The 24,808-nt window shown below is 47.6% G+C and overlaps 1 protein-coding gene across 10 annotated transcripts in view; it reads left to right on the top strand.

Moving 5' to 3' along the window:
- Positions 1 to 24,808, top strand: part of LOC120950297 (cadherin-86C) — a 114,004-nt gene that overhangs the window by 60,978 nt on the left and 28,218 nt on the right. The window contains exon 1 of one of the 10 annotated variants that reach the window (XM_049609597.1): positions 1,830 to 2,075. The exons of the other annotated variants lie outside the window; for them this stretch is intronic. The gene's annotated coding sequence lies outside the window, so the exon portion shown is untranslated. Of the gene's footprint in view, positions 1 to 1,829; positions 2,076 to 24,808 lie in introns of those variants that run through there. 10 annotated transcript variants of the gene reach the window in all.

A 24,808-nucleotide genomic window follows, 5' to 3' on the forward strand; every position in this document is an offset into this window, starting at 1 on the left:
ATTAGGTTTACACGATACGCTACGGCTCAGGGGCCGTCTAATGGTAGATAATGCGATATTACGAGCCACCACCCCTCCCTCGTATGCGTTCCGGAGGGTTTATACTAACCGGCGAACAATTAAAAAAGTGTCTGCAAATAGAATTTACGTGTACAGAGCGACGTAAAACTGTGCGCGTGTGGATTGAGGCTATCAAATAGAGGCTAGATGCAGTGCATTACAGGGTTTTCCAGGAGTTCTCAAAGCTGTGGGACACTTTATAATCTCTTTCTTACATGAAATGAACTAATTGTAATGGGAATTGGACTCTCTAGCTCCCTTGTTGGACAAATCCAATAGGAATTTCCAACGAGCCTGTCCAAAAAGGGTGCCATAGAGTTCAATTTCCAACGTATGAACTTCACTTCCAATGGGAAAGAGTCTAGGAAGTGTCCCACAACTATCAGAACCCCTGGAAAACCCTGTAAATAGTTTCGGAGCGTTGCAATACTTTTGTTTTTATGTGCGGTTTGCTTTTATTCGTGCTGGTTTATAGGGTCAGAATATTAATTGAACACTATTCTGAGCTGCTAAAGAGCGAATGTAATTTATTCAGCAATTGGTTTTACTGGTCGTTTTATTGCTCCGATTCGATATTACATCTTATTTTCTTGTGATGTTGTTTTCTTGTTTTTCGTTCATCTTACACATCTGAGTTGAGTGTTTTGGATTTCGATGGAAAGTGTTTTATTTTTATTATCTCCTTGTTCGTGTTTAATATTGTGTTTTATTGGTTACTTAATTTCGTGTTTTTAATCGTTTTTAAAGCCATTTTTGATTCTTCTTGTATCATCAATGTCATTTTTAATTGCTTTGCTGAGTTTTCATATTTTATTCCTCGTTTTTAATACTCTTACATCTTTGCTGGGTTCCTTTTTTCCGAATAATTACTCTGATTACTAATGCCATCCATAATCCTCATCGATAGGATACTCAAGTTGTATACTTTGGGAGCGTTTTGGTTGTTGGTTTGTGTTGCTGTTTGCAAGGCCTGCCAATGATGCACCCGTGTTAAGTGCGACAGCACAAAGGCTTTAACTTTTCCGTTTAGGCTTCGAACATTTTACGACTTTCCATAACTCGTCTAGATTGATGTGCTGTTTTGAACTATAACTTGATAAACGAACCCCTGCCACGCCTTCCCATTCCCTCCCCATTCTCCCTTGCTTACGTATCAGAATGGCAAAAATTTTCATGCCGGAGATAAAAAACAACGATCGTAAAACTGGAGGATAAGAATTTTACGACCCAATTGGCAACACCTGCTTGCAAGCCCGCCTGTCTCATATGGATGGCTGGATCTTGCTTCCTTCATCCACATGCACACTCGCTCTGCTCTGTCCCAGAACCGTGACCTATGAAAAGGCGAAATGGAAGGATGCTGCTGATGAACCGTTCTTGTTGCTGTTGTTCATCTTCTTCTTCTCTGACTTGATTCTCGAGGTGCATTCTACGGTGTGCCTGCACCTTGGTGCTGCTCTTTTTCCTCTGCCGTACTTTATCTGCATATATTTACTTACGTCGGTGACTTTTTTTTCTTGTAAACTAGATACGCCTGAACCGCCTATACAGGCAACACCAATCGGCTCTGTTTTTACGACCGATTAATGAGATTACGCCGGTTTGCCGCAATATTTACCAAATGGAGGATGCAGATTGGCATGCGCGTGTGAGCAATGGGGAAAATAAAATCTATAACCCGACCCCGCCGGTGCCGATGGGGTGGATCAATTAAATGTTACGAGCTGCTTATTAAAAGGGGACGAACGTCCGTGTTGCGTGGCAGCGGCGGCCAATCGCAAGGATTGCACTATTAAAAGTTAGTACGCACGGCGCAGGAAAGTTCAGTTGCGCACGGTTACTGCCAGCCGATGGATCGTGTGCGCAAGGCAATCGATTTAATCGCGCTCGCGGTGGAACAATAGTTTCGCCCTGGTCGATCCGGGGGACAGTTTCGCGCAAGAAATCAGTGCCATCCAGTGAGGCGATTATGTGTAGTGGGTTTTGTGATAGGTGTGATCGAATACAGCGCGCAGGTACGCCCCGCCGTTACGGAAACTGCACGCTTGCCGTGCGGTTTTCCCATCGCAACACGTTCAATCAGCAACCAATCAGCCAAAAGCGAACGCTCCATCAACCATAGACATCCATCAACCCGCGTAGGGCCCCGTGCGGTCGAGCGCGAGTGCCAAGAATGACAAACAAAAATTGCCGAACCGGTCCCATCGCTCCCTCGAGCGATTGCTCCAGGGCTCGTGGGCAATCACCCTCCAGAGGGAGGTCCACCGTGTTTGCCCTCTAATTTGTACGACCGGAGCCGAAACGGCAAATAACAGTCTGTCTTTTCTTACCGCCACGTCACCGCTAGCCGATAATTTCTCACGGGAGTTGTGCTTCTTGCCATTTGTGCCAGGACACGGACAGCCTGCTGGGTGATTATCCTGATTTGAGCTTAAAAACGGCTTATCTCTTCGTGCGTGTTAAGGTGCCGTGGAGAGGTTATGTTTTTTTTTTACTCGCTGTTGTTACCTGACAATTAAATCGCTTCCAAGGTAGATGCAATCCTTGGGAAAGTCATTAGCGAGAACGTTCGGGTTCGGCTGGGCCTCTGGTAATGGCATTGATTGCATCTTTAGCGCGTGTTTTTGCTCTATATGTTTTTCCAGGACATGAAAAACAGATTGTTGTTAAGCTTACTTCTTGAGCACCACACACCAAGGTCTTCGTTCTGGAAAGCTCTCTTAGTCATTTGCAATACAAGAACAGAGCAGAAGTACATTTTAGTAATCTCTTCGGAAGATGTTCCAGAGTTCTTGACATATGTAATTAGAACTAGGTGCACCTGTTGACGAAACGTTTTAATTGTTGCATTTTTAGCTGGAACCTTCATTGCTGCAACCTTCAAGGGATTCTCGTGGTAAAGTCGTACGACCAAACAACATGGCTGTCATAGATTCAAAGCTTCTTGGAAGTCTACAGGCATCACTGATAGCTAAGTCATGAGTGGCCTAACTACGCCTTGGCCAATGTTGTATGGTTATTAAAGCTGGCTTAGAGCGTTATTGCATGGAGGAATTACATTCAGAGTACCACTAGAAGTTTTTACTCAAGAACCATAATGTAGCTTAGAGATTTGGAAAAAATTGATAACGGTTGCAGACGGTGACATTTTTTTCTATTTCTAGAACAAGATACTTCAAGTTTACTGGACGTGTTGGTCATGTTCCTTTGAGGGATACTTTGGAAAACGATATAAGTTTGAAATATCTGAGTATTTATCCATATTCGCCCAGACAAAACATTATATTTGTATATTTTTATATTTATTAAAATGAATGAGTTTATCATTATGAATGAGTTTTCTCATTTTAAGTACAATGCTAAGGTGTCTAATGCTCCAATCCTTTGTTTTTCTTTCATTTTCTACAGGTAAGCAGAACTCCATCACACCTCTTGCCAGCTTGGCACACACGTCACACTTCTTCAATTGGATCGGGTAAGGCAACGAAACGATCAGAATACAACACATTTAAGATGGTTTCTGCTAAATAGTAACCGCATTAAGTACGCTGCCAACCAAACCACCGGTTACACCATCTGACACGCATGCACGCAAAACAAAACTGGGTCATTCTCGAATGCGAGTAACACGCGTGAAGCGACGAACCTGTTACCGAGATGGGCCAACGGCAGGTAATGCCAAAGCTGCGCTCTAATCGATTCGCCACCGGAGCTGCTGGGCCGCAGTTGTGGGCTTCCGGTTGTGCTTTTCTTGGTCACCTGTTTTTTTTTTTTTTGTTTTGCCACATTACGACCGTTGTCCAAGCGCTGTGTGCGCAATGACGAGTGCCAGTTGTCGTTTGCTGCTCTGGGGATTCCGCAGATTCCACCGTGTGCGCGCACAGCACGGCCTGTAACATGCTTGGTGGCGTGAGAATTGGCGTAACTTGTGAAACGTCGGCGTCCATTTCGCGTTGCCCCAATATCCACTCCCTCCCTTCCTGCTATGGGTTGGGGTGATATGTGCGACGAAATGGTACCGCCGCGTTGCTCTTGCGTAGATAAGCTGCACCGCTTGTCATCGTTGGTATGAGCAGTGCACGCACTTGTCAGCCGTACGGTGACACATTTTTCCCATGCTCGGTTACGTAGCGGGGTATGGGAGAGAGAGAAAGAGAGAGAGAGAGAGAGAGTGCGACAGAGAAAGTGAGATAAAGAAAGATCAAGAAATGTACCAAGAGTGGTATACAGGGCAGAACCAAAGCGAACTAATGACATCAGTTTAAGGTTATGTGCATCTTGCTTTAAAAGAACCACACAAAACATTACATCACACGAAATGAGTGTAAAATGAATTACTCTGAGTGTTAGCGTTGAATATAAAAAAAGTATTTTGACAGATGTCAGCATCAATACCTCACTAGTCCTGAAAGATGAAGATTGATATAGCTCTGGTTGCATTCTTGAAGAAAACGATGAACGACGACGATGCTCTGGCATGCAGATACGTATATCTGACAAGCAACATTACTTTACAAGAGCTATGGGAACCTCGTACAGCGTGATCAGTTTCCATTCGGCCATCAATGAAGCGTCCTAGATTCTCAGATTCCACCGTCCCAGCGAGTGTTCCAATTTTCGGAACCTCGAACTATTTCGTAACAGCGCAGATGATTCTTCCACATCCACATGTGTACCTGAAACCCAATTCCATCTCTTATCCACCCATGCTGCTGCCCCCCCCTGGTCGCCTCCAATGCCTTAACCGTTTTAACCACATTGTCTCCGACGCGGACTGCCCTCCCCAATTGCGAACGGGCGAACGGGCGGACGTCTCGTGTTACTCGCCCTAATGCGGACTATAAACTATTTTTCCCATGTTTTCTTTGCGCCTTGCCCATCGTTCCGTCCACCGCTTTGGCTACTGCTCTTTTCTCATTCTTCTCTGCCCCCCCCCCCCTCCCGCTCGATCACCAGCTTGGCCGGGGCCAATCGATCCAGCGTTCGATTGAGGCTGGCCTGTTGCAACGACAAAAAGAAACGCCCCAGTGGACCCATTTTGCTTCCGGGACTGGAGCCAAAGAGTCGTGACTAACCTATTGCACTTCCCCTGTCTCTATTCTTCCTCCTCCTGCTTCGTCCCTGGGTACAGTGCCAGTCGTGGTTGGTCACGGATCGTCACCCCGGCACCACACCCACACCCGGTTGACCTTATGCACGGTGCGCCGGTACACCTTGGGTGCACCGCCGCCTCGTAGCCGACTTCGGTGCACTAGATTTCGCGTGCTGGCTGGACGTGGCTGGACCGCGCCGGCTCGGGGGCTGGGAAATTCGGGCTTTGAAAATCTTTGGAAAGCCCGAGCTCAAGAGAAGAAGAGGAAAAGCCACACAGTACGAGCGCGAGCGAGTCGTACCGGTTTTGGTTTGGAAAGACCCTTCCCGCCCTCTTCCTTTTTCGGGGCGAAGCGTCTTCTCCGCTCCGGGACAGTCCGCTAATCTCTAACCTTTAAGCGGCCGAGCGTGGGCCCAAGACCTTCGTCTTCGTGTCCGCCCGAGCGCCACGCAAAACCGAACCGCAAAGGGGTAGGGGGGGGGGGGAACAGAGTGAGAACGACTGTCATAAATCTCGGCTCACCCTGCCAAGCCACCCGCGTGGCCGTATGTCATTTATTTTGCTTTATGTGCGGTTGGCGATTTGTTCGGTCCCGGCGCAAACTGCCGCCGTGCTTACACGCTTCGGAAAGGGCAGAGCGATGGAGAGGGGAAGAAGGGCCTAGCGTGTGTTAGACATTCTAGGATTGCCCATTCTAGGAGCCATCGATACTCTTGGGTGATCGGTGAAGCGTCCTGCCTGGCCGTGGTGCTGATGGAAGGTTAACGAGTGATTATCTGCCGTTGTGCTACGAGCCGTACCTCGTGCCATGTGTGTTAACTAGGATTGGATGTTATGGTCACTGGGCTGAAGAAAACAGGATGATATTAAGCCACTAGGAATCGGTACTACGCACAATGGTTTCCTTCAAAACGTGTTGAGCTTTGTCATGCAATAAAAAGGAAAAAAAAGCTCTAAAATCCATTACATTGCGCTTAGCCTAGAAGCCGAGCTGATGAACAAAACCCATCAACTTCCCGACACCTTGCAAAATTAATCATCACGACACTTGGCAGACTTAAAACATCTGTTTCCGGACTTGGCCTGGGTGAGCAAGGAGGGCGCGTTTGACGAAGATTAATTGACAGAATAGATATACACATACACACACACACCTAAAACGGACAGCCGTGGCCTTTACCCAGAATTAAGCTTGTGTCCTGTTTTGTGGAGATTGTGCAAAAACTGTAGACAGAATTTATTTGTTTGCCTTAACACTTAAGAACAATTTTTGGCACTCCAGTCGAGTTCCCACGCCAAGCAGGCGGTGTCCAGTAGCGCCAGGTTTACGCGCACTGCCGTGGAATATGTTAACCGTTTTATTGCCCTAGCCACCCTTCTCGTGCAATTTACACGAACGTGACGAGTGCACTGGCAACGGGCATGCCGTAAGGTGCAACCAGCATGATGGTGTGTTTGTTTCTATACTGGCGTGACGCTTTATGATGCGGATAAATCCCTTACGATGAGAGTAGCGATGAACTGCCCAGCCCAGGTGTGTTTGTGTGGGAGTGGGTAGGTGCAGAGCTCGGTAAGCTGTCATCACGTAACGAGGGAGAACGTATTCTGTTTTACGACCTGGGAAGGATACTTACTCGGAGTTGCGGTAGCAGTAAAAATAATTAACATATGATTCAAAGGCGAGACAGCGGTGTGAGAGAGAGAGAGAGAGAGGGAGGGAGAGAGTCAAGGAAGTGAGTTAAATCCGTCCCCATCCGTTGAAGGAATGTCTCGATTAGTGGCTTCAGTTGATGGATAATTTTATACCCGGTGACGCTCGAACAAGGCCGAACAGAGACATCACTGGTGATTGTAATCATGAACGTATTGCACCGCTGTATCTTTTACCGCCCATGAATGTAATCAGTAGTTCTTTAATCTCTTCTTTCCATAGTTGCCGTTTTTTATGGCCTATTAGCATGTCTCAATCAACGAGCTAATGTGACCGTATCGATAAAACGGTGGTCTAGGAGTGAGTAGTACGAGGACAAAATCTCGTTCTTACCCAAACAACAAAGGAGGCTGTTCTGGCGGTAGTGTGAGATTTATTATTTCTCTTAGCTTTGTGCGCATTCTTCTCATGTCATTCAACCACGATCTCTCTCTCTCTCTCTCTCAAGTTCGCGTCATATTCCGCACGTTGTATTTTTTTTTTCTGCCTCAAGCAGATACTTCTTCAAGATGATGGTGTGTCAACTCACCTTTGCACGGCTGCAGTTTCTTTCTCCGTCAAACTACGACGCGTCATTCTTAAGATGGTGTCGTTATTTCTCAAAGTCTCTCACAGTTCATCAAACGGTCAAGATCACAATCAACGCGGTACAACCAGCAGCCGCCACTGTGTAACATTCGGCGATGATGAAGAGTGGAAGGCACACATGATGCACGGCATATCAAGATGAGAATCGCGCCCGCTCAAGTGTGCGTGTGTACTTCCGCATCGCATTCAGAACGCTGCACCACTGTGTGTTGTCACCTTACGGTGAAACGTGAGCAACCAAATAACAAAAGACAATCATCGGTGGGAATCTCGTAGGGCTTCTTGAGAAGTGGACACAAGCTTTTACAGAAGTGTTCCAGCTGCCTTGGAGTAGCTGTCTTTCAAGCTCTGCACGATGACGCTGAACTTCCCTGCACCTGAACTTTCATCGCGCGTGTTGATGACAAAGTAGTGCCTAATGGGATTTAAAAACCACCTGGCAGTCAAGTCTTTGGGGAGGCTGATAAGGTCCAGTGACATGTCCGGAGTATATCTATGAGTTCCCCTCCCCCCCCCTATTTCCCGCTTAATTCCGTCACAGGTTGCTCTTTTGTTTTCTTGCCGGTGCGCTAAGACATTTTCAAAACCGGACTGTTAGAGCGTTGGGATAATAAATTCTCCCACCCTAATGGGCGAATCAGGTAGCGCTATCTGCCTGCCTGCCTGTCTGGCCGGGTGTCTAATCTTTTCGAGCTAATCGAATGGAACGGCGGTGTACTACCACCGATTCCGATGGGGACAATCTACACCACTGGTTGAAAGGTGCTTCAGCGCAGCAGCTGGTTTGAAACCTCGCAAAATGGTACTCTAGTAGGTGGAGAGATGGTATTGTAAAGCAGCTTAAAGATTTCATTTCGGTTTCATTTTTCAACAGGAAAATGTTGCAAGCTTGTTGCGGTACGATAAACTCGTGACACTATCGGTTTTGCTAAATCGCCCATCAGCCGCTCGCTGGCGCGTTGGTTTCGTATTTTCATGGCAAATTAATTTCATTTTCATCTGTAATTAACAACACAGTTAGCTCTGCTTTCACCTGCGTTAATAAAGACGTGCCCAGAGAAAAAGCAGTCGCTTTTCCTTGCCAAAAAACTAAAGACTGTGCGTGACGAAAACAAATAATAAAACTAGCTTTTTCAACCGGCTCTGGCAACTAGCGCTTGCGAATACAATATCGATAAGCCTGCATGAGTGGTTTCGTAAGCGCCAGGTGCTCAAATGGACGGAAGCACACGCGCCAGTAGTTGCACGGATTTTCTATGCTCACCCTATAACTGACCTCAAAAGGCACAGCCCGGCCCCGAAGAACGAGACACAGAGAGAATCGTTTAGGCAGGGGCGCTGCTGATGGGCGCTGAAAGATCGAACCGCTGAGTCAAGAAACTCATAAAGAACCTTTTAGGAACCCTCCCTGCCTGAAGTGCTGGCGTGCAGGGAGATGGGGCAGGGCAAAGGTTGATTGACCTCCGCTAATGGGGTGGGGAAGACAGTTGAGTGTTGCGTCTTTGCCGTCAATTGCCATAGAAATGGAAATTTTCAACCAGAAGAGGAAACTCATTTTCGTAGCGCGGAGTGGTATTGGGGTTTTCCCTCTCCGCTGCAACCTTCCGAAGCGTTTTTTCATATTCTGCTGAAGAAAAGCGACGACAAGCGCGCGCGCACACACACACACACACACACACACACACACTGGTAAAGAACACTAAGGGCTTCCAGCTTGGAGTGCCTCGGCAGAAGAAGCGGAAGGAATAAATTATCGCTACCGAAAGTGGCCGGCCCAAAGTGGTGAAGATGTTCGCGGCGATGGTTTCGAAAAACTGCAGCACAAAACGGGTCGTGTTTGAAAAGGTATTTGGAGCCTGCCTGCCTAGAATATACATATCCGCAAACAGCACCGCTCACCTCCATATTCACCATCCAGCCTGTGCGATGAATGTTGCAAATATCGAAACCAAAAGCTGCTGGGGCGAGTGAATGTTTTTGAAAAATTATGCATAAGCACGAGCAGCAGCAGCAGCAGCAGCAGCAGTGTTGAGCCGCTCCCGATTAACCCCTCACAGCCTGGGGCGATGATTTGCCTTCGAGTTTTTTTTGTTCTTCTGTTTGGGTTCGTTCCATGCGTTCAGCGTTATACCAGCCTGCACGGGGAGTCGCTTTTGACGGACAGCTACTTATGGCAGAGAACGCTTAACGCTTCCCTAAATGCTAATTTCAGACCAACAGGCTACGGCTGGAGCCTGGTCTATACGATCTGTGAAGATGCGCTTTAAACATATCCCTTTCAACAGCCTCTTTTCTTGCTGGGTGTGTTGCAAAATGGTTGATTTGGAGTGGTTAGTTTACAAAGTTATTTCGATTACAGAACTAGTTATGGTGCTGGTTACGTAATGAATACAATTTTCAATGTCCAGTTGAAATCAAAACCTCTGACTTGTTGCTGCAATTCTTCCCTTCAAGAGCCGGCATGTATTGGGGTCTTGTTCATTCAAATCCATAAAGATAAACTGAGACATTCGCAACTGCCAGTTCATCGAACCCGATTGGCTCGGACACACGCCAAAGGTCATTGGGGAATAAAGTCCCGCCTCGCGGCGGATCCCGTACGAAAGAACGAACTCCCCGAGCAGAACTGCTGTCCACACCAACACACTATTGATTGAAGCGACCAGAATGCAGGGAATGGTTATGTGTCAATGGCTGCGCGGGGCTTGCCTGAAGTTGTCTGGCGAGGCAAATATTCGCGCCCCAAACACTCTCCACCCAGCCGGATGCTGCATGTGTGCGTCTGTGTGTCTAGAGCCTCATTAAAATCCCAGCTAGAGAGGCCGCTCGTTGCAGCACAGGTCCGAATAGGTCCAATTTCCCCTAGCGCCATCTCGCGCCGATGATTAAAACCCGCTCGGTTGCGCTCCGCTTTTGGCAAACTCTTTGAGGCATGAGCCTCTCGCAACTGGATTGGATTTTGAAGTCGGTGATCATTTAACGACAGGAAATTAGGTAGCTCCCTCCCTCTCCCCCTGTAACAGGCGCCTGTTCATGGTTTCGGTATTTTTTTTTTACTACTGCTGCTGTTGCTGCTGCGCGGCTGGATTTTGAGAAGGTTACGTCAGATAGAAAGTTAATATGCGGCCACTATTTGCTCGCTGTCTGTGATTGTAATCGGGTTCGGGCAGCACCTTAATTTGACACATCCCCATCATTGAGCGAGCGGGCCCGGCCGACCCCGTTGCTCATCATTTTGGGGGGTGCGCCCTCGTTCGATCGGTCAATCGGCACCGCAAATTGCCACTTTGTTCAGCCGCATACACACACACACACGGTGCGGTAAGAAATTGAGTGAGCAATTTCGGGCCGGTGACACGGGGTATGCAATTTTCGTGTCATCGGTTGATGTTGGGTTGCGAGAGCGCACGCACCTAACAAGACTGGGAAGTGCACATAACAAGAACGGGCTTTGGTGGATCAGTTCTGGGTAGGTTCTTGTTATCACATGTACCTAACGAATCTTTTTTCTTGTTCTTCTTGATTGAACCATTGAGATCGGAAATCGGGTTCATGAAGATCGAACTATTGAAGACTCAACTCTTCAAATAATCTCAATCAACTTAGGCTTCACTCAAGTTTCGCCCAGGTTTACCTGAGAAAGACGTCATTGCATAAATGTGTTACAAATAAGACTGTCAGGCTTTAGTTTGCTATTAGGCAAACAATTTCCATCCCCGGCTATGATCCAATGGCTGTATCGAGCGCAAAATTCACGTCTTCCCACTCGAAGTCGGAACCGAATGTGTTAATAATTAATCATTTATCATAAAAAGTGCACCACCATCAGCAGCCATCCCATTCTTCTTTTCCCAGCCTACTCGCTCGCGCTTGCAGCCTGAAGCTCGCGAGAGGCCGAGGTCGTGCTTGATGAATTATGCGCCCATATGCTTATGCGGCCGTCACGCGTGCGTGCTCGCGCTCACGTCCATTCCGATCCAATTAAATCAAATGCCAGTCCGGTTGAAGCTTCCCCCCCCCACCCACCCACGCTAGGGAGCATAAGTGTATGCATAAACACAAACCATGAACACACACACACACATACATTCGATTTAGGGAAAATATCAAACGTACAGCACCATCAGCTCTTCCCCGGCTGGCGTGCATTATTCTAACAAGGACGGACCCCGATAAAAGGTCCCGGACGAGGAAGAGAAAAGGTCGCATTTGGGAGGAAGGCAGTGTGCTGTTGCGCAAACCCCTTCCATGCTGCATTCACTCCAACACCTTGGAACACTGGACGGAAGCGTTTTGGGGTGTTTTTTTTGTTTTTCTTCGTTCCCTCACCTTGCATCATTATCAACGTCGACCTAATCGTAGCTGTCGACACGATGCTCCCCAGTGGCCGGGGCGAACCGATTTGACAAATCGACACCCCGTCTGTCGGATGAACACGGCGGGAGAGCAGTACGAATTAAAATACTGATTTCAAACAAAGCATCACAGAAACTCATCGAGCAAAGGGCGAATAGCTCTAAAAAGAAGCAACAAGCACCGCACAGGGGTGATGGTTTTATCACGGTTTCACGGATCGCACCATTTAGAGGTGCCGGTGCAGCCTAACACGCGAAATGTCATCCGATCGGAAATGATTATTATAATAGGGCCCCCCCCCCCCGATCGATGACGGCACCTTTTTTTGGTGGTTTTCGGAGCGCCTCGGGGGTTGTTTTACTGTCCTGCTGCTTGTGCATGTTGGTAAGGTAACGGGTGTGGAAACGATGATATGATAACGCCCAACAAACAGCGGGAAATAGTTGATCGGTTTTCGGTTTTTTTATCTGGGGTTCGTCGCTTGCTTGCTCGGCGGGAGAGTAGAACTGAGCAGAAGCGAGCAGATTAAGGGAAACAAAAGGTGATAGTGATTCTTGGCGACTTGATGCTAAAGAGAAAGAGGTTCAAATATTACAATGTAAATTAAAATTAGAATACAAAAAAAACAAATCTGTATATTTTATTACATTGAAATTAAGCTACAATTGAAACAAAACATGTCGTAATGATTCGTTCAAGTACAACATTCTTTTTACACGCTTTAGTGCAACACAAAAAACGCACGCACCCTTAAGCCCTATTCCGATGCGTTTTTAAAACGCTTGTCTCCCTCACTCCACCCCCATTCCAGCAGAGCAGCCTGCCGTGATCGTAGCGCCAAGCATATGGAAATCAATGTCACCCACCATCCCCATCGTCGTCCGCACACGTTCTGGCAGGGCTGCGCAGGGGCGCGATGCTTTTCGCCCACCTGCAACCGACGGCCCGCACAGTGGCCTTTCGCTTCGGCGTCCCGGCGTGGCTAAGTGGTTTGGCCCAACCAACGGGCGGCGGGCAGACGCCTCGGGGCGCGCGGGTTCGGCAAGATAAACATTCACCGATGGCGACGGGGCCGGCGACGGCCTCGATCGACCTTCACCTGCGCGTGTTGCGCGTGTTGATTTGGCTCGGTTCGGTTCGCTGACGTGAGCCTGAGCAGCGTTTGCAGCGGGCAGGAGAGGAGAGCCAAATTCCAAAATCTCAAGCCATCCCCCCCCCCCCCCCCCCCCAGGTGGAAGAAGAAAGAATAGAACGGCGAGCGGAATAGAGCGAAGAATGGCCAGCTTTTGGCAACACACTCAAACGCGTTTGACGACAAAAAGTCCCGTGGAACAAAAAGGGAAGCGAAAAAAACCCGCATCGAAGTGCCGAAAGGTGGATGGACAGTCTTTCTCGAAGACAATTCGGACAAGGATTAGGCTAGGCATCGGGATTATTTTCAGCCCGGTACGGGCCAATCTGCCAGCAGCGCTTGATTATCTTCCCATCCTCTTTGGGCGCGAGGATCGTTTTAATTCTTTTCAGTTTCCCAACCAATCAATCTCCAAACTGCGCTCTGGCCGGAGTGTTTGTGCGTGTGGTTTTTGCTTTGTTTATTGCGGTCCTTTCAAACCCTTCATCTAACTGCTTGCCGAGGGGGGAAGGGGGGGGGGTGTTTACACTCCATTTGTTCACTTCGCTTGACCCTGAAACAATCGAACACAATTACGCATATTTGTCTTCGGCAATTGCTAGCCACCGTTCGGCTAACAAACTTCCCACCCTTGACCTCCGAAACGAGGCAGAGCGAGTGTGTGTGTGTGTGTGTGAGAGAGAGAGAGAGAGAGAGAAATCATGTTGTGCCTTTTTTTTGACTATCTATGTAAGATGTGTGTGATAAAATTTGATTTTGTTGTTGTTGTTATGACCCCAGTGAGGCGACTCAAACGTATGCGTCTAATACTCGCTCCAAAGCAAAACATCCCACCTGCATCGCTATGAAAGCGGGTTTTTTTTTCTCGCCCCCTTCTCATAATTGCGCTCCCCTTGCCAGATGCTTTTTTTTTGTTCGTGTTGTCGCCCTATCAACCCCCTCGGCGCACCCACCCCCCCCCCCCCCCCCCCTACCCAATCCCCAGTGCCTCCAAGTGCGCGGAATTGCTACGGATCGAATCCGTAATTACTCGCATAGCTGACAGGGCGGCTACTATTATTAAACAGCCGGGTCGTTGTTGGCTCTTATTTATTGCGGCAACTGCTCGGGGAGATGAAGGGGCACCTTAAGATCAAGGTTTTTACCCTACAGGGTGCTCTCACATGAATATAAGTGCGTGTGTGTGTGTGTGTGACAGCGTGTTGTCATCGTTTGTCGAGAGCCGGCTGGCGCCAGGCGATTAAAGGTGGAAAAATAACGACGCCGCTCGCTATTTTATGCATTCAAATGAGGCTCGGCGCATTCGAAAAATGCATACAAGCCCGGTACGTTTAATATGCAGTTGGAAGTCGGGGAGGGGGTAGGGACGGGGTAGGGAGATGTGTTCGGGTGGGTGGCACTCGGTGGCAGGTAATATAGATCAGGCGTCTTGTGCCGGACGGCGCGTCAAGCGAGTGGCACCGCGCGCTTTATTAGGGGCTGTGCAATGTTTTATTTGTCTTAATTTTATGATCAGTTTTTATGGACGCATGTCTCGATTGGCCACGTCTAGGCAGTGATGGGAAGAGTTGTTTTGTAGTTGTGTGTGTTTTGTTTTTGAATAAAACTTTTATTTTAAATGTTACTATTATTTGTTCTATTCTGTTTGATTTTCGTTTCTTTTGATTTATTTACATTTTCGTTTCTTTTGCTTAAATATTGTTTACCTTCTCTTCATCTGTTATCTTTTGCTGCTTTTGTTTGCTGTTCTTTTTAAATTTTGATTTGCTACGTTGTTCTATCAATCTTTTTGTTATTTGTTGTAATTTATTCTTTTCAATGTCCATTTTTGAAGTCTTTTGTTTTACTTTCTTCTCTGTACACATTTCTACCATTACTTACATTACTTTCGCGTATCTATGCATCTTTTTGGTATTTAAAAAATATAAAAAAATTGAACAGATCGCCCCAAGCCAGACAAAAAGTAACAGCGTTAGAAGAGATCTCAAAATAAAACCAACAAGGACGCCCATTGAATCTGTTGCAATTACCCTGAAAAACACACCAAAAAAAAAACGAACTCCCTTAAGTGGCTTAACTATAATGTGCACCGCAGGAAGTGCGAATGAAGTGCACCTTGCTCTCCAGCCTCGGCGCAAGTATGGCATTGTCCTTCCAAACCGATTGCCTCTCAATTGGCCAGCGTGTCGGTCAAGATGGCCTGCGGTCCAAACGGTTGCAGCCCCCGAAAAACCACATCGGTCGCAAAGGTCAATCGGGCCAGTATCCGAGATAGCGAGGGAAAAGATGGCGACCGATATTCTGCCTTCCACCGTCACTATCCCCAGTGCCAGTGGTGGAATCGCGTGCGGTTAACCATTCGCACGTGAATGCGCTTTCAACCATTCGTTTGCTGTCTTGTGGGGAAATACAAAACAAAAAAAAAAGCCAATAACTACAAACCCTCGAAATAAAACTGTACAATTTAAAGCACGGAGCGAATCTACATCTAAATTGCTTGCCCGGGACCGAACCGGGTGTGTTTGTTTTCCTCCATCCCTGCATTGGGGGGGGGGGGGGGGGGGGGGGGGGGCGTTTGGGTCATTTTTCGGCGCGCCGTGGCCATTGAAAGTGGGTTACAGTGAGGACCCACCTGCTCCCGACCTGCACTTCAAGCGCCACTGCCCAAGGATGGGTGGGCCGAAGGCATGTCCGCCGTGTTTGCGGCCGAATCGAGGTCAGGTCGCAGGATGTAACGCTCCACCGTTTTGGGTCGTGCAAGGCGGTGTGCTGTGAAACGAACGACTTCCGCTCGGGGCAGCGGTTCTTCCGCATGCCCGCGGTGCGGTATCGTGTGGGGAGAGGAAAACACACGGTCATTAGGAACCGGCCCCCCCGGGGCACCGAATTTGCGGTGCAACGCTTCTGGAGTCGCTAGTGGGTCAAGGATTCGATCGTGTTCCTGGCGACGCAATGACGCCCGCGCAGTATGAGCGCTCGCTTCTAATGATGGAAAATCGTTCGCTTTGCAATGGCCATTTCCCGCCCGGTCAGTTTTCGGCGTGGTCTGTTTTATTAATGGTTTTCATTTCGCGGTGGGGGAACCGTGCCATCCGGCGCCTTTCCGGACTAAATTCATTTTCGGTGGTTTGGTTCTTTTTATTTGTTTTTTTTTTAACTACTTCTGCGGTGTGTTCTTTGCTGCGGGAAAATCACTTTGTTCCCATTAAAGTGAGTAAAGCCAATGGTCAGCTTCTTGCTGGTGCTTATGTGCTCTTAATAAGCTGTATCATGCTTGTCGCAACTCAAGCTCGCTCGACACGGAACTAGGAAGTACAGGCGTCAAAGCGTCCTTAATCAGTTTGTGTGTGTGTGTATGTGTGACAAGGTGGTTTTTTGCTGCTATGTAAATAATCGGCCGCCTCTATCTCGCACAGCCCGCGGGCCCGAACCTAATGGATCGATTAACGTGATCTTTTAGCTCATTTTGTTCACCCATCGTGTCCGGCGTAGGTGAGCGCGTGGGTGAGCATAAAAATGTTGTTATTCGCTACAATGTGAGACGTGTCTGTGTGTGTGTGTGTGTGTGTTTTTTTTTGTTTCCTCTCTTTCGCCCAGTCACGCTGCGCCTCGGCTGAACTGGGCTAGCCGCTTGCTTCCCCGTTAAGAACGAAAATTGGAATTAACAAACAACAACAAAAAGCGACACCTTCCTCGTGCTTGGTGGCGAAAATTCCGCAAACTCATTCTTCCGTGCAGCGAAATTAAACAGCATCATGCTGCAAATATGCGTGAAGAGCGGGCAGGGTGAAGGATGGGCGCTTCTACTGTAATGTTTGTCCGCAAAGCGTGTAAGCGCTGTTTAATTACAAATCTCGCACATGAGCTAATCTTTGGGCCGGTGTGTGTAGTGTTTTCTCTCTCTCTCTCTCTCTGGTTTATTCTCTCTTTTTCTTCGCTTCAGCTAAAGCTAATTACACACAAGAGGGGTGGAAATTAAAACATGAACACAATCTCTTCAATCGTCCAAAGCTCCGCAGCATGACGGTTTTGTTAGTGTTTCCCCTGTTTTTTTTTTTACCTTTTCCCCAAAAGGTGTTTATTAAATTTAGCTGCACTTGAGAGCTGCCTAAAGGCTTAGAAACAATATTTGATTCCAAAACTGTCGCACCCAGCTGTGACGTAATCCCTCAACAAAAACAAATACAAACAATCCCCCCCCTCCCCTCCCCGATGAACAAAACAAGCTTGGGAAACGGACGCAGCACACAAAAATGCTGCCGCAATGTTAAAATGTTTATCGAACAAATATTTGTTCCACCCCCTCTCCCCGCGTGCGAGCGAAATAGAGGGAAAAGACAAGAAAACTGCTCATTTATTCATTCCCGATCGTGGTGGCACACGCGCCACAGAGCATTGGAGGGAGTTTTTTGTTTTTAATTTATGATAATCGCTCACATGTTCGTCGCGCTCGCAGCGCCAGCATTTGTTTTGCATTTGCACGGAGAACAACACACACACACACACGAAAATAAAAATAAAACTACCCAGATTAGGGAAGGGGAGGGCTGATCGTTTAGCAGGAATAAGTCACGCAGCCCATCGCTCACTCTCTCTCTCTCCACCCCTCTCACTATCGGACCGTCATTTTAGTAATAAATTGATCAAGGTCGTCCAATCGGCGGAAAGTGGCCCCCGTGTGGGCGAGCGGCAGGAACTGGTTTCTGGCTTTACGATTACGATCTGCCTTTCCTTTACTTGATCTCGGAAAAGTGTGGGGAGGGGCTTGCGAGGGCCACACAGGGGAGAGCGCGGGGTGTGAAATCGATCATAGAAAAGCGATGCAAATGAAGCACCGCTGTGGGCCTGGGCGAGCAGAGCGGTGGCGGCGGCCACACGGTAGGTGTGAAGATGTTACCGTTTCGGGAGTAGTTGTTTTCCGCTGCCCACCCCACTAGATCTAGCCTCCTTGGTGGGTTCTGCCGGGTTTGTGAAGTGTTTTTTTTTATGTGGTTTGTGTTTTGTTCGGTGCCGCTTCAGCTCAAGCAGCCTCACCTTGTGCCTTGTGCCATCGCGAGTGTGCGTTGATTTGAATAAATTACCGTCACACTTATGAGCGAGGAGGGTTGTGTTTTTTTCTCTCCACTTTTCCTCCCTTTTTTGTGTTGGTCTCGTGGCTAGTGCTACTACGACTACTACTACTTTGTAGTAAGTTGCCTTGAGAAGAGAGAAGAGATAAAAAAAAAACGCTGCCGAGGCGATGAGAGGATACTTTAGGAGTGAAATAATACCGGTGAGATGCCAGCAGGCTCTTAGCACATTTACATGATTTTATGCTCTCTACTTGATTTTATCACACATTTGCACAGGGGACATAAAAATCGACGGAACGTTTTAGAGCATTTATGCAAATCAAACAGTGAAGCGTTAGGGGAAACTTGAGACAGATCGTGCAAAGCTGAGGGAGCGCTTGAAAGTCTGCCTGGGTGCAAGTTGAAACATTTCAGCAGGAAATTTGGTCCCTTAAAACGTTTGTTGGTTTGACCATTTCATTGTTTTCATCTAAAAAGTGAGCACTGTAGCCGAAACGGTTGTGAGATACCTAACAGGAATGTTACGTTCCTACTTCGTCGGTACTTAGTCTTGCGACTCTTAATGAATAGATTTTTGTATTTTCAAACTCAACAAAGGAACTGTTCAGATTTGTTGCCACTGGAAACGATTCCTCTCCCGCTTGTTTGTCTTTTTGTTGTTCCTCAAACAGTTTTGTTAGCCATGCCAAAATTTATGCAAACCTCGACAAAGACGCAACAGCAAAACCCAGGCAGTAAAACTTTGGCAAAATTAGACCCGTCTGCTGTTTCTTCGCAGCTGCCCTCAGGGGAAGAGAAAGAGTGGTACGGGCCGGTTCGATCTGGTGAACGGCGGGCGGAAAGGGGCAGCGCCAAGGGGCCAAGGCGCAACCGCACCTCGCCCTCGGGCTTTAATTTGAACTTATCTTTGCCCTAGAATCGAGTGCGTTTCGCAAACGCGGTCTCCTCCAAAAAAAAAAAACAAAAAAACCCACCGCGTGTTATAAAAATAAACGCTTCAGCAGCCGGCGAGAGTAAGGATAGACCTTCTCCCACCGAACGGGCCCCGTGCTTTACCTCTGTGCCGTTCAGGTAACAAAAAAAAAAACAAAACTAAACAAAACTAAAAAGCAAGAAAAGAAAAGGAAGCCGAAACATGGAACTGCGTTTTGTGACGCATTTTGGGGTTGGGTTCGGGACACGCGGGAAAGGATTTATGATGGTGCAAATTTTTTTTTACACCACCCCAAAATTATACACCCTTCACCTTACCAAGCGTTAATCTCCAGCCGACTCTCGCTGCAAGGCCCCCCCTCCCCTAGCCAGCTTGATTGGTTGGGGAAGAAATCTATAACTACATTTCCACGGAGGTCTCTCCTGCGCGCCAACGGTGCACGCGGGAATACCACTGGCATGCAATTTATTATACCCTTACGAAGGTGTAAACTGAACCCCACATTTCAGTCGCCACGCTGGAAAGCAAGCAAAAAAGCCAGAAAGAAAGAAAGAAAAAAATGAGCGCAGGTTCGTCACTTCACTTCTGTGCGCTCAAGTCTTTCGTTTTAAATATCGCGCTTTCCCCTCTCTTTCTCTCGCGCCGTGCACTGCATGAACTTTGCGGTGCGGCCCGAAAGGGAATGCTTAGAAAATATGCACACACACACCCATATACACACATACACACAAAATTAATCTAATACAAATGTGTCTTTGTGTCTTTCTATCAGCAGCACACACGGTAAACAAACCGTTTTTGCCGTCCCGGCGCCTTCTGGCCGCCGCCGTCAGTTGCTCCCCTGATGCCGTTTCGTTATTGAATCAGTTTTGACATTTATTGCATAACGTCCTGGTACGCTGGCTGTGTTATATGGTGCCGGTGTCCGAATTGGGCGGTGGTCCATTACGCGGTCGATCCCGCCATTCCCGCAACCCCAGCCCCCCTCCCCCCCCCAGGCCACGTTGCAAGTCATTTATTAGGAGCTGGCGGTGGCAGAAGAAAAAGAGAACAAATAACACCAAGGCTATGAAAAACATACGTCCACACACACTGAGCAAATCCGTACCTGGAATGACAGAAATAAAGCGTTTTTTTTACTACGCCGCCCTGGCCGGGTTCGTCTCATACGGGCTCGTTGAAATTTGTTGTATCCATTTCTTTGCGCCGTTTCGAGTGGCCGGGACGGGCCAGACGGGTTCGGCGCGAGACCGCGTGTCCTGCTGATGGCCATCGTTTGCCGCCGTAGGGTGAAGCAATTAATTCTTTCTAATTCGACATTTCCTTTCCGTTCCGTCTCTCAAACCGGGGGCTCTTTAAAGGTTTAAAACCGAAATTAATAAAAAAAAAACGAAAACGAAACGTGAAACGAAACCGTCCCGAGAGTGCCGTAAAACCCCCACAGGCGATGATGGGTGGGGGGTGGGGCCGATGGGGAAGGTTCGTTCGTTTGCAGTAGCGTTGAAGTATTTTTTGTTGCGAAGCAAAACTATTGCCGTTTTGCACAAAATTGTCTGTTGCATCTTCGGCAAGCGAAAATTAAAAAAAAAACTCACAACATCGATTTAGACGATCATAAATGTGTTCGTACACGGACGCTCACGAATTCTGCCCGCGTGCATGTGTGTAGCGCAATAAATGGTCACCATAAAATTGTCCACCGCTGCAATGATCGGGTTATGGGGGGGGGTGCTCGTAAAAAAGAGAAAAAAAAAATACTGCCCCGTCAATCTGACCACAACACCCCACAAGACGACCCGAGACGGCAGGCGGAACCAATAAAAAGAGATGCCCAAAAATTAACGGCGAACGCGAAGGTGCTGCGCTCGCCCGGCTGCCTGAGTGCAAAACATTTGTCATTCTTCCTTTTACAAAAGCAGCCCATGTCCATGTTTGTCCCCCGTTCATCATCAGCATCATCACGGTCGCCCCAAACAGACCCGAGCGAAACCGAAATCGAGAGCAGCAGCGCACGTTGTGGGATGGTTTGCTCGGGGTGTTACGAACCGGGCAGCGTTTAGCACAAATTAAACCACTAAGATAAGGGTAGCACAATAAAAGGGTGCTGCGGTGCGCGCGCTAACATTTTTTTTTAAGGTCCGTTTTGGTTAAATTTCAAATCTGTTTTCGGCGCGGTGTCAACCCTCCCGCGGGCGCAGGTTTGCTTTGTGCGTAGGTTTGCGTGTGGGTCGACACGTTGGTGGAGTGGAGTTTAAAACCATTAAGCAAATAGTTTAAAGCCGAAGCTTTACACACAATTAAGCGGAATGGGTTCACAACGATGGGTAGAATTTTGTGCGACCTTTAGCCAGTTTTGGAAGAAGATCCTGACCACGGCATCACAGTTTGGGTTGTCCTCAAATGGCATGCGATGCATATAAATGGGAAGAGAGAGATATAAAAACATTTTTTCAAGCGGTTAGCATGAGTTTGATGAGGTGACAGGCCATTAGCTTAAGTCAAAGGTAATTTTTCTAAGGTAGATATTTTTTAAAAATTTACTAAAACGTTAAGCTGGCGAATATATGATGGGTTTCCTGGTCACGGCACCAAACGATGTGATGCTTTTAAAATGCAGCATTTTGCATTAGTCAATTTGTAGTTCTCGGATGCAAAAGATATATTGTTCAATCCAATTTGCTCACATTCACTAGCACTAGCAACTCCAAATGAAATGTTTCCACTCTAGCTATTGATTGTTTACGGCTATCTATTCTCGCCATATGCGAGCAGAATTTCACAACCAGCCCCCTGGCTCGAACACCCAACCACCGCCAAATCTCCTTAAACCGTCTCTTGGCCTCTCTGTCCGCGTTGCGCCAGTCGACCTTGCCCGGATTAGTGTAAACAGCCTTCGGATGATTGGATCCATTCGGTTGAGCCTAGTGCTGCTCCAATTCCAACGCATCCTCAACTCACTCACAAGCGTATGTGAGTGCGAAGGGGACCGCGCGCGCGCGCGCGCACACGCGCACGACATTCTTGTGTGCAGCCGCATCCCGTGGCGCACGCTTTCTCGGTGCCGGATGAAACGATGCGGTGATTAACGATCGGCGGGCCGGTCGGTCCTTTTACTGCGCCGCTCATTATTGCATTACGCGAGCCATCCCGCCAAATGAAGCGCTGCGCTATACGACCTGGTTGCCGCGGAACCTCATCACTCATGCACGGATTAGGCTAGTGGATGGCGCAGATGGCGATGAAGAAATCGTTGCCCTTTTTCTGTCCCTTTCCCATCGCCCGCACTCGGGCCTATCCCTTCCAGCGTGCGAAGGTCGGTACCTCGCTTAAGCTGCGCGGGGGTTTGGTGTGTATATGCATCGTAATGAATCGCTATCGCCCGTTTGGGGCAAAGGCGCGTCGACAAGCTTTTTAACGCCTGTTCTTCCTCTCCCTCTCCCTCCGTCTTTCTCTCTCTCTTTCTCTCTCTCTGTCTCTTTGGTACGTGTTGATCGGAAAGGCAAAGGCGAGGAAATCGTCAAATCCGGCGTGCATCTTAGAAATGGTAATCGGAATCGATTAGTTTATTGCGCTTCTTCAACCCTTTTTCGATTGATGCTTTCTGCACTAGCACACATGGCTCTTGTACGGCATTTCAACGCATGTGTGTGTGTGAATTTTCTTCTTCTTCACTTTCAATCGGCTTGGCGAAGAAAACGGAATGAAGAGAGGGCGCTCCGGTAGCCGCTTATGCTAATTTCCAAGGGCGTCTTTACACCTTACGAGCACAGGGGGTGAATTAATTCGAAAGCGTTTAAATTGTGTGATGCGCTGAGGGCGAGTGATGGCCGTGTGCCGCGATAACTGATCGCTTTATCACCGGCGGGGCAGCTATTAAACGGATTGGTAACGCCATTTCAAGATGATATACGTCGTCGGGGGATAGCATCAGCCAAACAATAACAGTCTACAGCAACAGCAAATGGAGGAAGAAACCAGTTGCTTTCTTAAACGGTTGGAAATTGGACGTATGTTGCAATTACCATAGCCCGTCTGGTAAGACCAACTTTAATTATCAGACTTTTAATTCATATAATATTTTTTATACGTTAGGAAAATGAGTATTTCCAAGAGTAAAACAGATTTGATTTGTTCCCTGATGTAAATTCAATAAAGTAATAATTCGAAACCTTCTCTAACACTGGTCTTTTGCGCATGTTAATCATATCCTGGTCATGGCACCAATATGTATTTTTGAAACTGGAAGTACAATAAAACGTATCACAATCAATTGCAGCAAAAAAATGGCAAAACCCTAGTGTTTGCTTGATGTTTATTCACCGGGGGTTTCCCCGAACGCAGCACAATAAACTACAAATTAACAAAATCACCCCAGTGCTACCAACAGACAATTTCTCAACGATCGGCATCCGACGATTTCTCGCGAGTGCCGTTTTTGTAGGTATTATAAAATGAAACGAAAAATTGTTGGCAACTCTCGTTTTTTTTTTTACTCCTTCGGAGACGCGTCGAGAGGGGAGGGCAGGATCGAACCAGACTCAACCCGGTGCCAATCATCGATCATAAACCTCCCTGCCGAACCTCGTCCCGCACCTGGCCGGCATCGACGATCGGACGGGTTCAACCGCCAAGCCGTTCTCCCGGGGGCGATCGGTACGCAACACGTAATGCGCATATCCCCAAAAACAGAACCAAGCATAAACTTCTTCCCCCTCCCTGCGGCAGGCTTCTCCCGTGCTCCTCACTGGACTGGGTGAAGGCGCGTGGTAGTTGTAGCAATAAATATCCTCCACTCACTATGGCCCGCTTGAATTGTTCGACTGCCTCCAGGGGACGACCTTGTTTCCCGCCGCCCGGCAGTGGGGATCATGATTCCTTTTTGGTATTTTAAATAATGTTGCCAATGTGTTTGTGTGTGTGTGTGTGTGTGTGTGTGTGTGTGTGTGTGTGTGTGTGTGTGTGTGTGTGTGTGTGGTTTGTAGCGAGCGGGCATATTGCAATTGTGATCGGTAAACACGAATTATTCGTCTGATTGCAATCGAATTAACCGAATGAATGAAATCGTAACCGAAAAGTGTGGTCAAGAGAGCAGGTTTACAGTGTAACAGAACAAATAATCGACTGGCACAATGGTACCGTGCGCTCGGTTCATTAATCACTAGCAGTGAATGAAGCAAAAGTTGTATCGAAGAGAGAAAAAGAGCAAATAGAAGAAGAAGGGAGATTAAATTTTATTTTATCTTTTTACAGATGAAAAATAATAAATCCAACCACTTCCACACCGACTGTCATTTATCACGTAAAGTCGCAACGATAACGATTTAAGCGCTCGCTCATTAGCATTACTCACACATTAAATGATCCTGTAACTGACTAGCAGCGAAAAACGAACGTTGCAAGCATAATTCAATTAAATTGAAGGCTTCAAAAGCCCACAGATAGCCCGTACGGTTCCTAGTCACGGCACCAGCGCATTTCAGTTATTAAAACGAACCCCGAAACCGTGGCCCCATTGGAAGACATCAAACATCCACCATTATTAAATATGTAGCATCTTGCGGGCAGTGGAAGGGGCCAGCAACCCGCATGTACCGTTCGTCGTCGATCCTTAAATGTCGAACAGTGCACATCGGAAAAGGCTTTCACTTTCCCGTGCCAACCAAATCCATTTGCTAGGCTTCGCCAGACACCGGCTCGCCCTGGTGACATTGGTGTACTTTCGCTTTGCCGCCGCTGTCGACCGTAACATTTCAACACCGAGCGGATGGGAGTCGGCTGAAGCGTTGGTCGAAGACTTGGCTCTAGTTTTTTTTTTTTTGGTTTGTTTTGTTCTTTTTTTTTGTGTATGATTGTTACGTTCCAT

Source organism: Anopheles coluzzii, chromosome X (assembly GCF_943734685.1).
Source record: "Anopheles coluzzii chromosome X, AcolN3, whole genome shotgun sequence".
NCBI lineage: Eukaryota > Metazoa > Arthropoda > Insecta > Diptera > Culicidae > Anopheles > Anopheles coluzzii.